The sequence below is a fragment of the Anabrus simplex genome, chromosome 6 (assembly GCF_040414725.1).
Source record: "Anabrus simplex isolate iqAnaSimp1 chromosome 6, ASM4041472v1, whole genome shotgun sequence".
In the NCBI taxonomy this organism is placed as follows: Eukaryota; Metazoa; Arthropoda; class Insecta; order Orthoptera; family Tettigoniidae; genus Anabrus; species Anabrus simplex.
Window position 1 is genome coordinate 199500245 of NC_090270.1, and position 17710 is coordinate 199517954.

Consider the following 17710-nt stretch of genomic DNA (forward strand, 5'->3'; position numbering starts at 1 on the left):
AGTACCTTTAATCCTCCTTTCAGGCCATTCATTCAATTTCTGATTACTTACAAGTATTATATTTTTGGTTGTTATCCTAACACACACACTGATTCCCTTACATTTTGTCCTCTATTTGTATTTCTACTGCACGTTTTTCAACTATGCTATATGGTATTAAAATAATCTTAAAACTAAAAAACAAACCCCATCGCACTAGAGCCCTTGAAGGGCTCTTGGTCTACCAAGTGACCGCTGCTCAGCCCGAAGGCCTGCAGATTACGAGGTGTCGTGTGGTCAGAATGACGAAGCCTCTCGGTCGTTATTCTTGGCTTTCCAGACCGGGGCCGCTACCTCACCGTCAGATAGCTCCTCAATTCTAATCACGTAGGCTGAGTGGACCTCGAACCAGCCCTCAGGTCCAGGTAAAAATCCCTGACCTGGCCGGGAATCGAACCCGGGGCCTCCGGGTGAGAGGCAGGCACGCTACCCCTACACCACGGGGCCGGCTAATCTTAAAACTGCATGTATCAAAAGAAAAGATTATAACAAACAATACCCTCTCCCTAATCTGTGGTTCCCGAGATTATGGGAGATGGATATTATCTTATCTTAGTGGGCAGGCAACCTAGATGGCACTACATCTTTTTTTTAATGTTATTTATTCGGGGCGTCGACCTAGAAAGTTCTTTTGACCCTACTTTGTATCATATGTTATGAACCTACGTGTATTTGAAAATTGCGAAGTGTAAAGTGTTGAATGTGATGTTCAATTATTCTTCCACTCCGACTCATTGGTTGAATGGTCAACGTACTTGCGTTCAGTTCAGAGGACTCCTGGTTCGATTCCCGGCGGGGCGAGGATTTCAACTGCGTATGTTTAGTTCCTCTGGTTCGGAGACTTCTCCGCATTCATATTCAGCACACCACACTACTAACCACCATAGAAACACGCAATAATGAATACATCCCTAGACGTATGGTCAGCGTAAGGAAAGGCATGCACTCGTAAAAGTTTGACCAAACTTACAAACACTGGCCTCAATAAATAGGGGAAAAGGTCAGAAAGAAAAAGTAGAGGAAATTAATTTGTTCTTCGAATTCTGATAAGTCCTGGCAGATGGCACAATATTACAAAAAATCTGAGCCGAAAAAGTCTATAATAATAATAATAATAATCATAATAATAATAATTCGTCGCCATAAGACCTATCTGTGTCGGTGCGACGTAAAGCCCGTAGCAAAAAAAAATAATAATAATAACATACATTATCATTATAGACTGTTATGCCTTTCAGCATTCAGTCTGCAAGCCTCTGAGAATTTACTAAACGTCGCCACAATCCTCGATTTGCAACTAGTGTTGTGGCTTCATTTAGTTCTATAACTCTTATCTTTAAATCGTTAGAAACCGAGTCTAACCATCGTCGTCTTGGTCTCCCTCTACTTCTCTTACCCTCCATAGCAGAGTCCATTATTCTCCTAGGTAACCTATCCTCCTCCATTCGCCTCACATGACCCCACCAACGAAGCCGGTTTATGCGTACAGCTTCATTTAGGAATGAACTCGGCCTTTATCTCCTCATTGCGAGTACCCTCCTGCAATTGTGCCCACCTGTTTGTGCCGGCAATCATTCTTGCTACTTTCATGTCTGTTACTTCTAGCTTATGAATAAGATATCCTGAGTCCACCCAGCTTTCGCTCCCGTAAAGCAAAGTTAATCTGAAAACAGACCGTTGTAAAGATAGTTTCGTCTGGGAGCTGACTTCTTTCTTACAGAATACTGTTGATCGCAACTGCGAGCTCACTGCATTAGCTTTACTACACCTTGATTCAATCTCACTTACTATATTACCATCCTGGGAGAACACACACCCTAAATACTTGAAATTATCGACCTGTTCTAGCTTTGTATCACCAACCTGACATTCACTTCTGTTGAATTTCTTAGTTATTGACATCAATTTAGTCTTCGACAGGCTAATTTTCATACCATACTCATTGCACCTATTTTCAAGTTCCAAGATGTTAGACTGCAGGCTTTCGGCACAGTCTGCCATTAAGACCAAGTCGTCAGCATAGGCCAAACTGCTTACTACATTTCCACCTAACTGAATCCCTCCCTGCCATTTTATGCCTTTCAGCAGATGATCCATGTAAACTACGGACAGCAAAGGTGAAAGATTACAGCCTTGTCTAAACCCTGTAAGTACCCTGAACCAAGAACTCATTCTACCATCAATTCTCACTGAAGCCCAATTGTCAACATAAATGCCTTTGATTGATTTTAATAATCTACCTTTAAATCCATAGTCCCCCAGTATCGTGAACATCTTTTCCCTCGGTACCCTGTCATATGCTTTCTCTAGATCTACAAAACATAAACACAACTGCCTATTCCTCTCGTAGCATTTCTCAATTACCTGGCGCATACTGAAAATCTGATCCTGACAGCCTCTCTGCGGTCTGAAACCACACTGGTTTTCATCCAACTTCCTCTCAACGACTGATCGCACCCTCCCTTCCAAGATGCCTGTGAATACTTTGCCTGGTATACTAATCAATGAGATACCTCGATAGTTGTTGCAATCCTTCCTGTTCCCTTGCTTATAGATAGGTGCAATTACTGCTTTTGTCCAATATGAAGGTACCTTACCAACACTCCACGCTAATTTTACTACTCTATGAAGCCATTTCAACCCTTCCTTCCCAATACTTCACCATTTCAGGTCTAATTTCATCTATTCCTGCTGCTTTATGACAATGGAGTTTATTTACCATCCTTTCCACTTCCTCAAGCATAATTTCACCAACATCATTTTCCTTCTCCCCATGAGCTTGGCTGTTTGCAACACCATCAGGATGATTTCCTTTTTCATTGAGAAGATGTTCAAAATATTCCCTCCACCTCTCCAGTGATTCCCTGGGATCTATTATGAGTTCACCTGAATTATTCAAAACATTGTTCATTTGCTTTTTCCCTCACTTCCTAAGATTCTTTATTACTGTCCAGAAAGGTTTCCCTGCTGCTTGACCTAGCCTTTCCAGGTTATTACCAAAATCTTCCCATGACTTCTTTTTGGATTCAACAACTATTTGTTTCGCTCTGTTTCTTTCATCTACGTACAAATCCCTGTCTGCCTCAGCCCTTGTTTGTAGCCATTTCTGATAAGCCTTCTTTTTACGTTTACAGGCTGCTCTCACTTCATCATTTCACCAACATGTTCGCCTTTCCCCATCTTTACACATAGTTGTTCCTAGGCATTCCCTTGCTGTTTCTACTACAGCATCCCTGTATGCCACCCATTCACTTTCTATATCCTGAACCTGCTTACTGTCTACTGTTCGAAACTTCTCACTAATCATATCCATGTACTTCTGTCTAATTTCCTCGTCCTGGAGATTTTCTACATTTATTCGTTTGCAGACAGATTTCACTTTCTCTACCCTAGGCCTAGAGATACTTAGTTCACTACAGATCAGATAGTGGTCTGTATCATCGAAAAATCCCCGGAAAACTCGTACATTCCTAACAGATTTCCTGAATTCAAAGTCTGTTAAGATATAGTCTATTATGGATCTGGTATCCCTAGCCTCCGATGTGTAGCGGTGGTGTAGGGGCGAAAACAAAGTCATAACAGTCCTCCAAATTGATTTTATCACAGTTGAAGAGCTTCAGTATGGTGTATGTCCTCCACGAGCATTATGCTTGAAGAATGTATTCGTAACAGCTAAACCCATACTAGCACAGAAGTCCAGCAAACGCTTCCCATTCCCATTAGCTTCCATATCTTCCCCACATTTACCAATCACCCTTTCGTATCCTTCAGTTCTATTCCCAACTCTCGCATTGAAATCGCCCATTAGCACTATTCTATCCTTGCTGTTGACCCTGACCACGATGTCACTCAATGCTTCATAAAACCTGTCAACTTCATCCTCATCTGCACCCTCACTTGGTGAATACACGGACACAATGTTTGTCCTAATTCCTCCCACTGACAAATCTACCCACATCATTCGCTCATTTACGTGCCTAACAGAAACTATGTTGCGTGCAATGGTATTCCTGATAAAGAGCGCTATCCCAAACTCTGCCCTTCCCTTTCTAACACCCGTCAAGTACACTTTATAATCTCCTCTCTCTTCCTCATTATCTCCCCTTACCCGAATATCACTTACTCCTAGCACATCCAGATGCATCCTCTTTGCTGACTCAGCCAGTTCTACCTTCTTTCTTCCATAAGCCTCATTAATATTGATAGCTCCCCATCGAATTCCATTTCGTTCGCCAAGTTGTTTCCAAGGAGTCCCTCGCCTGTCAAATGGGAGTGGGACTCCATTACTCCCATAGGTCCGAGGCTTGCTTAAAATGTTCTGAGCTCGGTAAATTCATGAAGCAGGATGCTACCCTACTTGCACATAGTCCAATTGAGGATCTCTCCTCTAACGGGTTATGGACCACCGGTGAATTGTGTAGTCCTAGCCGCCTGAGCACAAGGAGGGCCACGACTCAGAATATGTCCGAGATGCCCACTCCCATTCCATAGCAACTAGTATCCCGACTCTCAGGACCACTTACTAGGCCACTCAGCCGTTGCCCATGGTTCACGAACTAGGACGTGACTACTGTAACCCACAAACATGAAATAATAATAATAATAATAATAATAATAATAATAATAATAATAATAATAATAATAAACCAAATCAAACCAAACCCCATGGCACAACAGCTCCGAAGGGCCATGGCCTACGAAGCGACCACTGCTCAGCCCGAAAGAATACAGATTACGAGGTGTCGTGTGATCAGCACGACGGATCCTCTCGGCCGTTATTCTTGGCTTTATAGACCGGGGCCGCTATCTCACCGTCAGATAGCTCCTAAATTGTAGTCACGTAGGCTGAGTGGAACTCGAACCAGCCCTCAGATCCAGGTAAAGATCCCTGTCCTGGCCGGAAATCGAACCCGGGGCCTCCGGGTAAGAGGCAGGCACGCTACGCCTACACCGTGGGGCTGGTTCTAATAATAATAATAATAATAATAATAATAATAATAATAATAATACATGTTATTGTTTTACGTCCCACTAATTACTTTTGACGGTTTTCAGGGACGTCAGGGTGCCGGAATTTTGTCCAGCAGGAGTTATTTTACGTGCCAGTAAATCTATCGACGCGTGGCTGACGTATTTGAGCACCTTCCAATACCACCGGTCTGAGCCAGGATCGAACCTGCCAAGTTCGGGTCAGAAAGCAAGTGCGTCAACCTTCGAAGACATTCATCCCGGCCAGAAAAGTCTATGAATACGCAGAAGACACTTCCATCGTTGTACACTCAGGTGAAACGGTGGGAGTAAGTACATTAAGAGAAAACAGTTTAATTGGAGAGGCGAGTCTCAATCTCAATGTGTTAAGGTAATATCCCACTACTTGGCCAGGATTTTAAATACTACCAAGCCTGTAGTTAAATTTGATTGTTAATATAGTTGTCCCTTGTCACCGGACCTCCAGTTTAATGTGGGACCAAAACCACAGGGACGTGCATTTTCATTTAAGAAATCCCATGTACATTGGGCGTGATTTGAACGAAGGCCGCTTTGGTGAAAAGTGAGTGACTGTACTGCTCGGCTACCACGCCCCCTGATAGGATTTCGATCACAACATACGCGATATTATCGTTTCAACAAGATTTGACAGTCCTTGGTCACAAGCGCCAGCGGCATTCCACATGCGATCTTCTGTACTGGTGTATACGTGCCTAGGAGCTCGTAAGCTCTCAGAGCACCATTACAGCCACTCTCACTGTCTACTGAGAAGGAGCATTATTCTCACCTGCGATCAAACGATTGTCGATATACTATACAGTGTCTGTGACTGGTCCCACTAGGCGATAATACATTATTGGACATACGTGGTGACCATAGGACCTCAACGGATTCTAATACTGTTTTCACTAAAAACCTGTCCAAAAATTCAAGTGCTTCTCAGAAAATAATCTTCAATTAATGCAAACCATAGATAGATGTTGCCTAGTCGAGCTGGTAAAGGCATGCATGGGTTCGATTCCCCGTCAGAACTCTCTGTCAAGAAGTCGAACAAATTAAGAAACGATAAGGAAGGCAGAAAAAATACATAAATATCTTAGCCTGAGTAACTGCAGGGTTTTAATTTAGATGAATTTGATTGGTTCAATCTCACCCATAAAGGGAATGACGAGTAGTCAATAGTAGTGTTGTCAACGGCTAGTATTAGTGGCACATGTGCAACAATTATATGAACTGAACTAATTTTCACCTCCAGCCGGATTGAGTGGCTCAGGCGGTTGAGGCGCTGGCCTTCTCACCCTAACCTGGCAGCTTTGATCCTGGCTCAGTCTGGTGGTATTTGAAGGTGCTCAAATACGTCAGCCTCATGTCAGCAGATTTACTGGCACTTGAAAGAACTCCTGCGGGACAAAATTCCAGCACCTTGGCGTCTCCGACAACCGTCAAAAATACAGAGGTGTAAAAATTATGACTCAAAGGTGAAGACAAAAAATTAAATTGCCTTAGTTTTACTTTTTGCCCTCACTTTTCCAATGGCCCGGGGGCTGGGTATTTGTGCTATCCCAACAACATCCCTGCAACTCACACACCACACACAACACTATCCTCCACCACAATAACACGCAGTTACCTACACATGGCAGATGCCGCCCACCCTCATCGGAGGGTCTGCCGTACAAGGGCTGCACTCGGCTAGAAATAGCCACACGAAATTAAAAACTAAACTTTATGAAATACCGTATTATTCGTATTTTTTAAAATTATACTTTGCGATTAAAATGCAACTCTGTTTGGTCTGTTGCTAATCCTTCAATATCAATTTCCAAGAGTTCAGATGGTAAATAGTACAAAGCACAGCGAATTTTACCAGTGATAGTCCGGCTCCATGGCTAAATGGTTAGCGTGCTGGCCTTTGGTCACAGGTTCGATTCCCGGCAAGGTCGGGAATTTGAGCCTTAATTGGTTAATTTCGCTGGCAGGGGGCTGGGTGTATGTGTCGTCTTCATCATCATTTCATCCTCATCACGACGCGCAGGTCGCCTACGGGAGTCAAATCAAAAGACCTGCATCTGGCGAACCGAACTTGTCCTCGGATACTCCCGGCACTAAAAGCCATACGCCATTTTTTTTTTACCAGCGCTCAAGTAAAATAAAATATCACAGAACCACTTTATATAATTCCATTTTTTATCTCATTGCACAAAAAAGGTAAATTAATAATCCTCAACATTGGAATTTAATATTGATAGACGAGGGCTATAATCTCGTCACTGATGGAACTGAAAGAAAAGGAAACTTGTGTTCTATAATTTACTTTAAACAGACGAGTAACACGGAAAAGAGGTCGACTACAGCACAAAAAGGTTTTTTTTAATGAGCAGGTAAGTAATATGTAATGCGACAATGGAAAAGGTAGAAAAATTAGTGTTGAGTCTAATAATTTTCACACCTCTGAAGTTTTTTTTTTTTTTGCTTTACGTCGCACCGATACAGATAGGTCTTATGCCGACGATGGGAAGGGAAAGGGCTAGGAGTGGGAAGGAAGCGGCCGTGGCCTTAATTAAGGTAAGCCCCAGCATTTGCCTGGTGTGGAAATGGGAAACCACGGAAAACCATTTTCAGGGCTGCCGACAGTGGGGTTCGAACCTACTATCTCCCGAATACTGGATGCTGGCCGCGACGTAAAAATAGCAATAATAATATTATTAATTTTTCCCGTAGTGTGGAAATATGATTGGACACTGCTAGTACATGTGTCCATAAAATACTCGTCCTAACCAAAAATTAGAAGGCAGAAAAGTGAGTTATATGCTCCGACAGGTGTGTTTTTCTCCGGCTGTAACTTAATCGTAGATTACAGCTGTCAAAGCAAAGCTACTTAAGGCGCGAATTATCATAATCGTTATACTGAACTTGACTGATGTTACAGTACAAAGGGAGTTTTTACGCAAACCATAAACAGTATAATACTTGATTGTAGTGTGGCTGGATTATCACTGAACATGTTTTTCTCCGACCGTCATATTTCAGATAGCTAACAAGGAGACCGCCTAGGGCTCGCTCTATCTCTTCTTTGTCGTAATTTATGACTTCGGGGCTTGTGATATATTTGACTCTCTTCAGTATTTCTAGTCCATATCCAGGAAGTTTTAGTATGTAAAAGAGCACTTAGCCACTAGTTTTTTCGCAAGTTGCAGGAAGCGACCGTGGCCTTAATTAGGGTACAGCACCACCATTTCCCTGGTGTGAAAATCAGAAATCACGGAAAAACCAAGTTCAGGACTGCCGACAGTGAGGTTTGAACCCACTACCTCCCAGAAACAAGCCCACATCTGCGCGCCCCTAACCACACGGCCAACTCACCCGGTATCATAGGAACTGCTACATGGATTTTCATTCGCGAATTGCAATGTAGCACGAGGACCCAATATACCACATATGATACTTCCAGTTAGGCTCTTTTTAAGACACAGATCTGTTTTTTTTTACATGGTAGTGTGTTTTTGTAATCATTCATGAATAAAAGACATATTTCTACATTTTATTTGTTTTCATTTTACCATTGGGTCAGAGGAAAGTAGACCATAGATACTAAGTTATTGTTCACTACTAATACCAATAGTGTTCGTATCTAATTTCTGCGAAGTAAGTCCAACGCAGATGGATCCGTGAGCACCGCCAGTTGCCTGTGACGTGACTGGCTTACGTGAATTCTGGGCGTTTGACAATGGTTCTTATTGCATGATAATACACAACTACGTAGTGTTCTGTATAATTTCTTGCATTGTTCAATATTCTTGCTGTTATTGTTGTCAGCAGATTACAAGTGTTAGGTCAGGCAGAGATACTCAGTCTTCTTAGTCTTATCAAAAAATATATTATATTCTGGTCTGTTATTTCTAATTCTGACATCAGTTATAATACATCTGTCCCGAAGAAGTTTGTAAGTTGTGTTTTCCATCACTGCTTCTTGTGTGTATTTTCAAGAGCTAGAGGATGTTGGAAGAAGTTTATAACGAAGTTTTTGATAGATAGTTTTCGATGTTTGGTCGTGTTGGTGTTTTAGTCCGAATGCGCTATATGTCTGCAGCCTGGCATTATTATTATTATTATTATTATTATTATTATTATTATTATTATTATTATTATTATTATTATTATTATTATTTCCGCCTCTGTGGTGTAGTGGTTAGTGTGATTAGCTGCCACCCCCAGAGGCCCAGGTTCGATTCCCGGCTCTGTCACGAAATTTGAAAAAGTGGTACGAGGGCTGGAATGGAGTCCACTCAGCCTCGGGAGGTCAACTGAGTAGAGGTGGGTTCGATTCCCACCTCAGCCAACCTGGAAGTGGATTTCCGTGGTTTCACACTTCTCCTCCAGGCAAATGATGGGATGGTACCTAACTTAAAGCCACGGCTGCTTCCTTCCCTCTCCATTGTCTACCCATCCACCCGCCAGGCCCCTGTTCAGCATAGCAGGTGAGGCCGCCTGGGCGAGGTACTGGTCATCCTCCCTAGTTGTATCCACCGACCCAGAGTCTGAAGCTCAAGGACACTGTCCTTGCGGCGGTAGAGGTGGGATCCTTCGCCGAGTCCGAGGGAAAAACCGACCCTAGAAGGTAAACAGATAAAGATGAAGATTATTATTATTATTATTATTATTATTATTATTATTATTATTATTATTATTATTATTATTCGAATTGAGCCTCTATGGACTGCGTGTTAACAACCAATCTCATTTTTACTGTCTGTGTCTTGTTCGTCTGCCGGCTTTGACATTCTGCCAGTATCTCTTAAGCCCATCCATCAGCGCTTTCTTCTTCTTCCCAATAATAATAATAATAATAATAATAATAATAATAATAATAATAATAATAATAATTTCCAAAAATGCTATAGATCGAAGATCCAAATAGAACTTTAGTTGAACAAGATAGCCTATTTTATAAAAAGCAGTTTAGGCCCTATTCATTTGAGAAATGGCCTTCGGATAAAGTAAGATCCATAACACACTAGCAAACGTAATGTTAGTTTACCAAATCTTACTTGAATGAAATAAATAGTCAGTACTGCGTTTCCGATTTTAATACAAGATTATGGTCATACTCATCATTGTAGGGAAACTGGTTATTCTATTTATATATTTGCTGTTGTTGTTTGTGTCATCAGTCCATAGACTGGTTTAATGCAGCCTTCCATGTCACCCTATCATCTTTTAACCTTTTCATAACTGTCGCATCCTACATCTGCTGTAACCTGCTTGTCATATTCATACCTTGGTCTACCCCCACCGTTCTTACCGCTTAAACTTCCTTCAAAAACCAACTGAAACAGTCCTGGGTGTCTTAAGATGTGTCCTATCATTGTATCTCTTCTTCTCGTCAAATTTAGAAAAATCGATCTCCTCTCACAAATTCGATTCTCTTCATTTATGATTCGATCTATCCATCTCACCTTCAGCATTCTTCTGTAACACTAAATTTCAAATGCTTCGATTCTCTTTATTTCCGAGATAGTTATCGTCCATTTTGCACTTCCATACAATGGCACACTCCAGATGAAAGTCTTCAGAAACGTCTTCTTAATTCCTATATCAATGTTTGAAGTGTGCAAATTTCTTTTCTTTAGAAAGCTCTTCCTTCCTTGTGCTAGTCTGCAGTTTATGTCCTCCTTACTTCTGCCATCGTTAGTTATTTTACTACCCAAGTAACAATATTCATCTACTTCCGTCAAGACTTCATTTCCTAATCTAATATTTCCTGCATCACCTGCCTTCGTTCGACTGCAGTCCATTACCTTTGTTTTGGACTTATTTACTTGCATCTTGTACTCCTTACCCAAGACTCCGTCCACACCATTCAGCAGCTTCTCGAGATCCTCTGCAGTCTCAGATAAAATAACTATCATCGGCTAATCTCAAGGTTTTTATTTCCTCTCCTTGGATTCTGATTCCCTTCCCAAATTCCTCTTTGATTTCCTTTATTGCCTGTTCTATGTAAACATTGAAAAGGAGAAGGGAACAAACTGCAGCCTTGCCTCACTCCTTTCTGGATTGTTGCTTCTTTTTCAAAGCACTCGATTCTTATCACTGCAGACTGATTTTGATACAGATTGTAGATAATTCTTCATTCTCGGTATCTGATCACAGTCACCTTCAGAATCTCAATGTAGCTTGGTCCAATCAGCATTATCGAATGCCTTTTCTAGATCTACGACGCCATGTATGTGGGCTTGTCCTTCTTAATTCAATCCTCTAAGATCAAACGTAAAGTCAGGATTGCTTCACGAGTTCCTACATTTCTTTTGAAACCAAATTGATCTCTCCCAAATCAGCCCCAACTTGTCTTTCCATTCTTCTGTAAATAATACGTGGGTGTTAAAATTTTGCAGGCATGAGATAATAAACTAACGGTGCGGTAGTTTCCACACTTGTCAGCGTCGGATTTCTTGGGAACGGGTATAACAATATTCTGCCGAAAATCCGATGGCACTCCTCCAGTCTCATACATCTCACACACTAAATGGAATAACGTTGCCACGCTGGCTTTTCATAAGGTAATCAGTAATTCAGAGGGAATGTCATCAATTCCAGGTGCCTTGTTCCTATTTAGGTCTCTCGCAGCTCTGTCAAACTCAGATTTCAAAATTGGGTCTCCCATTTCATCAGCATCAATAGCCTCTTCTTGTTCCAGAACCATATCATCTACGTCTTTACCTTGATACAACTGCTGGATATGTTCCTGTCATTTTTTTGCCTTTCCTTCTTCCCCTAGAAGTGGCTTTCCATCTGAGCTCTTAATATTCATACACCTAGATTTCCTTTCTCCAAAGATTTTCCTGTATCCAGCATCTACCATTCATAGGACCATATAATCTTCAACATCCTTGCACTTTTCCTTCAGCCATTGTTCCTTAGCTATCTTGCACTTTCTATCCACTTCAATCTTTAATCGACTGTATTCTTTTCTGCTCTCTTAATTTCTTGCATTCTTATATTTTCTTCCTTCATCAATCAGGTCTAGTATCTCCTGAGTTATCCACTGATTCTTAGTTGATCTTTTCTTCTTTCCTAACATTTCTTCAGCAGCCCTACTGACCTCAGTTTACATTACTATCCATTTTTCCTCTATTGTGATTCCTTCAGCCTTTTCATTTAGTCCTTGTGCAACATGTTCCTTGAAACAATCCCTCACATTCTTTTCTTTCAACTTGTTTAGATCCCATTTTTTTTTTTTGCATTCTTTCCTTTCTTCAACTTTAATTTCAGATGGCATTTCATGAGCAAGAAGCTGTGGTTGGAGTTCACGTCTACTCCTAGGAAAGTTTTGCACCTGGTTTCTGAATCTCTGCCTAATCATAATGAGGTCTATTTGATAACTTCCAGTGTCTTCAGGTCTCATCCACGTAAACAGCCGTCGTTTGTGGTGTCTGAACCACGTATTAGCAAGCAATAAATTATGATCAGTGCAGAATTCAACCAGCCGACTTCCTCCTTCATTCCTTTGTCCCAATCCGAAATCTCCTACTGTACTACCTTCTCTACCGAGCTCGATAGCTGCAGTCGCTTAATTGCGGCCAGTATCCAGTATTCGGGAGAAAGTAGGTTCGAACCCCACTATCGGCGGCCCTGAAAATGGTTTTCCGTGGTTTCCCATTTTCACACCAGGCAAATGCTGGGGCTGTACCTTAATTAAGGCCACGGCCGCTTCCTTCCCACTCCTAGCCATTTCCTGTCCCATCGTCGCCATAAGACCTATCTGTGTCGGTGCGACGTAAAGCAACTAGCAAAAAAAAAAATAAAAATAAAAAAAACCGACCTTCTCTTCCTTGGCCTACCACTGCATTGTAATCTCCCATCACAGTTAGATTCTCGTCACCTTTTATATATTGTATTAAATCTTCTATCTCTTCATATATTCTTTCGATTTGCTCATCATCCGCTGAACTAGTAGGCATATAGACCTGCACTATTGTGGTGGGCATTGGTTTGGCGTCTATCTTGACAAAAAAAATTCTTTCACTATGCTGGTCGCAGTAGCTTACCCGCTGCCCTATTTTCTTATTCGTTATTAAACCAACTCCTGCATTTCCTCTCTTTGATTTCGTGTTGATAATTCTGTAGTCACCTGACCAAAAATCCTGTTCTTCCTGCTAATGTACTTCACTTATACCAACTACATCTAACTTTAGTCTATCCATATCCCTTTTCAGATTCTCTAATCTACCACAACGATTCAAACTTCTAACATGCCACGCTCCGACTCGCAGAATGTCAGTATCCATCTCCCTGATGATCACCCGCTCTCGTGTAGTCCCCACCCGGAGATTCGAATGGGGGACTACTTTACCTCCGGAATATTTTACCCGTAAGGAAGCCATCATCAGTACATCATTCAAACAGAGAGAGCTTCATGCCCTCGGGAGTTAGTTACGGCTGTAGTTTCCCGTTGCTTTCAGTCGTGTAGCAGTATCAACACAGCTAAGCCATGTTGAGTATTATTACAAGGCCGTATCAGTCAATCATCTAGACTGCCGCCCTTGCAACTTCCGAAAGGCTGCTACTCCCCTTTAAAATCAAAAGTAATTTCGTTTGTTCCTTGTACACAGTGATGGGACGAGTAAAATTTAAAAAAAGTAATTGGACTCAATTACATTCTTTTGAAAAATATTTTACTCAGTTCCAATTACAAATTCCTTTTTCAAAAATTAATCAGTACAATTACAATCACTTTACAGAATATTAGTATTTGGGAAATCACTGCTGTTTTCTCGCTTGGGGTTGGAATAATACATATGCTTGCAAGGAAAAGGAATATATTGCTTCATTATGTGTGTGTGTGTGTTTTTTTAGCATAGAGGCATTAAGTGACTCGTGAGACTAAACATGACAGCTTGTAATTTTTGAAAGTGTATTTTTCCATCATTTTTAATTTAATTAATGAATTGGAACGTTTGAATTGGTTTTCCATTTACATTGCAAATATTTTTTTTAATTTCCATCACTAATCCTCAACGTTTTAAACATGAAGTACATGTTTGAATTAATAATAACTACTTTTACGGTCTTCGGAGAGTCCGAGGTGCCGGAATTTAGTCCCGCAGGTTCTTTTACGTGCCAATAAATCTACCGACACGAGGCTGTCGTATTTGAGCACCTTCAAATACCACCGGACTGAGCCAGGATCGAACCTGCGAAGTTGGGGTTAGAAGGCCAGCGCCTTAACCGTCTGAGCCACTCAGAAGACGACGTACAGGGGCACTTGAAGGAATACCTGTGTTCAATTTTAAGCACATCATTAGAATACTTTTGAAAGTACCGGAGAGGTAAGAAAGTGTCTCATCCAGAACCGATGAAGCTACTTTTCTCTGGTAGTAGAGCTGAAGGAGGTATCATCACCATAATTTATTTTTTCACGTTTCTGCTTCCGTGCATTGTATATCAATTACAATTTCATTTCAAGAAGTGTATTACAAGTAAAAATGTTACTAATAATGTAATCGATACAAGTTATTCAATTACAATTACTCACTTACTTCCCAACTCTGGTTACACAAATATACACGCCTCCACTGATCAGTACCAAAATTTACACCAAAATGCATGAGGCATTCGGACGGATCGCAGAAGTGAAATTCAGATTTTAACTCCATGCTTTCAGGAGTCACATAACATTAAAAGCAAAGTCACCTCAGTACAGACCCTTGGAGGAGTGGAAGGTAAAGGCTTCCACCACCGTTAACCTCGGCACGTGATGGGGTAGAGTGGTTAGCTCCACGTCCGGCCGCCTTTGCCCCCAGGAATTAACCTGGTACTCATTGTTGGTGTAGGCTGAGTGAACTTCAGGGCTATATGCACCTCCGGAAGTGGGAAATCTCGTTCCGTAAATTTTACGACTTCCTGACGGGGATTCGAACCCACGTCCTTCCGGGCGAACCGAACACACCTTTACTGCCTCGGCCAGGCAGCCCATCACATAACATTAAACATCCATAAATAATCAAAATATCGAAGTTGTCGTAGAAGGGCAGGACACAGTTTATTTTACGCTCCTCACTGCGAAAAACAATACTCGGTAAGTCCCTGCCCTAAAATCACTCCGCGCTCTTGTAAACTGATCATGGTAAAAATGGTAACGCCAGCTCAAGTTGTCCCATTCAACTTTTCCTCTAGCTCTGTAAGAGGCAGTATCAAACAAATAAGCGGGGATAACTCTAAAGCCAAATAAATAAAAATAAAATAAAAAGCGGGGATAACGTCTACAACTGTGTATTTTGTGGTGCCATCTTTCGACGTCCTCAAATTATGCTTATTTAAGTCTTGAAGTCATGCTTTAATAGCTTCCTTTTCAGCTGGATTTTGTTCTATGATACAATCTAGCAATTCATTATCTGGAAAATTAACCTCAATTCCATGAATGAGTATAGAATGGTTGCTTTTAGTTGCGGATTACTTGATTCAATCACACATACCATTGTTCAGCATTTCTCTTCGTTTCTCAATTCTAAAACGATGCCTTTATTACGTGTTCTCTTGACTCTGTTTATTCCAGAGTTTAGAGGCTTCGTTTTTGTCGTAGACGCAGGCATTGTAAAGACTTCTCTGAATCTTACACCTCAACTTCATCGTTAGGGTAAATCATAGCTACATACTTAGCAGCAGAAACTGTTGCTGGTTCAAGAACAACCGCTGAAAGTACCAGGGGTTAATTTGGAAATCTCATCTATCTATCATGGTCAATTTTATGTAGCTTGCTTCAGGGTCGGAACTCCAAGGAATTTATTCACACCGAGCTCGATAGCTGCAGTCGCCTAAGTCGCCTAAGTGCGGCCAGTATCCAGTATTCGGGAGATAGTAGGTTCGAACCCCACTGTCGGCAGCCATGAAGATGGTTTTCCGTGGTTTCCGATTTTTCACACCAGGCCTTAATTAAGGCCACGGCCGCTTCCTTCCCACTCCTAGCCCTTCCCTGTCCCATCGTCGGCATAAGATGATCTATCTGTGTCGGTGCGACGTAAAGCAACTAGCAAAAAAAAAAAATGTATTCATTTACTTTCCTAATAATGTGATACCAGTTCACCTAGAGCCACCGGCGAGTGCAGACGTACGGAGTGGAGGGTCCCTGGAGTGGGAGAAGGTAGTGTAAGTGAGGAGTGTTGGAAGTCAGCGAGGTGCTTACAGGCAATGATTGGTACAGAGCAGTACAGGGCGAGCATAGGTGGTTGGGAGGGAAGGAAGAAGAAAGAAGAAGTGAAGACAAGAAGATGCAGAATAGAACTGGATAAAATAGGATACTTTATACTTTCTGCAGCGGTGATTTTGATATTGCTTTGGATTGGGGGAGTAGAACTGAACCCAGGTCCGACTTACAGAGGAAATATGAGCTGGGAAGACATGGAAACAATCAGAAAAATCGTAACAGAGGTGGTAGCAGAGACATGTCCCCTCGAACAAATCAAGAACATGATCAAGGAACAAACGAGGGAGTTTGAAAAAATGAAGGGGTGGTTTCAGGAAAAGATAGAAGACACAGCTTCACAGGTGAGAAGAAATGGTGAAGAAGTTTCAGCATTAAGAGAGGAGATAGGGAGATTGCAAGAGGAGGTATCGAAACTGAAAGCCGATGTAGTTGTTAACACCCGAAGTCGCAGAAATAAATGCTTATTTATATATGGAGTGCAAGAGGGTAAGAAGGAAGATAAGACGAGTATAGTTTATAAAGTAGTGGACTTAATTCAGGGTAAAATGAAAATAAATTTTAGTGAAGTGGACATTGATGATGTGACAAGAGTGGGAAGATTTAGAGGTAATAGGCCTATCAAAGTGCAATTATTTTCTACACTGATGGCTGATACAGTGGTGCGTAATGCAGGTAACGTGCAAGGAGAAAAAATATGGATAAGGAGGGACATAGGAGCTGAAGAGTGGAGGAATGAAAAAACTCTTAAAAAACACATGATACGAGCTAGGCAGCAAGGGTTGAATGCAGTCATCAGAGGACAGGAATTAGTGGTGACAGGCAACAGATGGAGGAGAGTATGGTCGGTGAATAGACTGATGGACCTAGAACGAAGGATGAAACAAGATGAGGAGGCTAAGAGAAGTGTAGTGAATAACGGGGATGACAAACGAGTGGAAGATAATAGGCAAGTGAAAGATAACGAGGGTAGAAGTGTAATTATAGGAAGTAGTACTGAAAAGTGTCAAGAGAGACAGAACGAGGTGCTAAGTGGAAGTATGAACAACGGTAAGGAAAGAGCAGTGGACGGGCAATGCAGGAGAGAGGCTGAAGATCAAAGGGGTGATGGGGGAAAGGAGAGTGAGCAACAAGAAGCTGAGAGAGCTGAGTGTAGTGGTGTAGTTAGACAAGATCAGGGTATAAAAGTAAGGCCAGTGTTAACCTATGAGTACCTCGATCAGAAATTGGGTTGGAGCGCAGGGAGAGATAGAAGATATATTTGTAGAAGAAGTAGAGATGGAGGTACTGAGATTGCATTGGTGTAGGGTATAAATGCTGAGTGATGGCAGATGAGTGTGTGTTAGGGCTGAATTGAGGTGTTGGAAGTAGAGGTGGTATATGTTGAAATGTGGTGTTGGAAAGGTATGGAGATGTAGTTATGATATGTTATAGGGTTGAAATGTGGTGTTGGAGAAGTGGTGGTATAAGATGGTGGATGACAGT